Source organism: Triticum aestivum, chromosome 5B (genome assembly GCF_018294505.1).
Source record: "Triticum aestivum cultivar Chinese Spring chromosome 5B, IWGSC CS RefSeq v2.1, whole genome shotgun sequence".
NCBI lineage: Eukaryota > Viridiplantae > Streptophyta > Magnoliopsida > Poales > Poaceae > Triticum > Triticum aestivum.
The window spans coordinates 682,441,673-682,442,065 of record NC_057807.1 but is presented as its reverse complement, the minus strand read 5'-3'; positions in this window follow the sequence as shown (position 1 = coordinate 682,442,065).

The following is a 393-nucleotide window of genomic DNA, read 5'->3' as shown; positions in this document are numbered from 1 at the left end:
GTGTCTGGGTGCCGGGTCGGGGTCGGGGTGCCGTGTCGGGTCGGGTTTTTCCCTCTTTTTTCCTTTTCTTCTTCTTCCTCTTCTTCCTTTTCTTCCCTTTCTTCCTTTTTTTCCTTCTTCTTCTTCTTCTTCTTCTTCTTCTTCTTCCTCCTCCTTTCCTTTTTCCTCTTCTTCTTCTCCTCCTCTCCTCTTTCTTCTTCTTCTTCTTCCTCTTCTTCTTTGTTCTTCTCCTCCTCCTCTTCTTCTTCTTCCTTTCCTTTTTCCTCTTCTTCTTCTCCTCCTCTCCTCTTTTTCTTCTTCTTCTTCTTTCCTAAACCTAAACCTAAACCTAAAACTAAACCTAAATCTAAAACTAAGACTAAAACTAAAACTAAATCTAAACTAAACATAAAC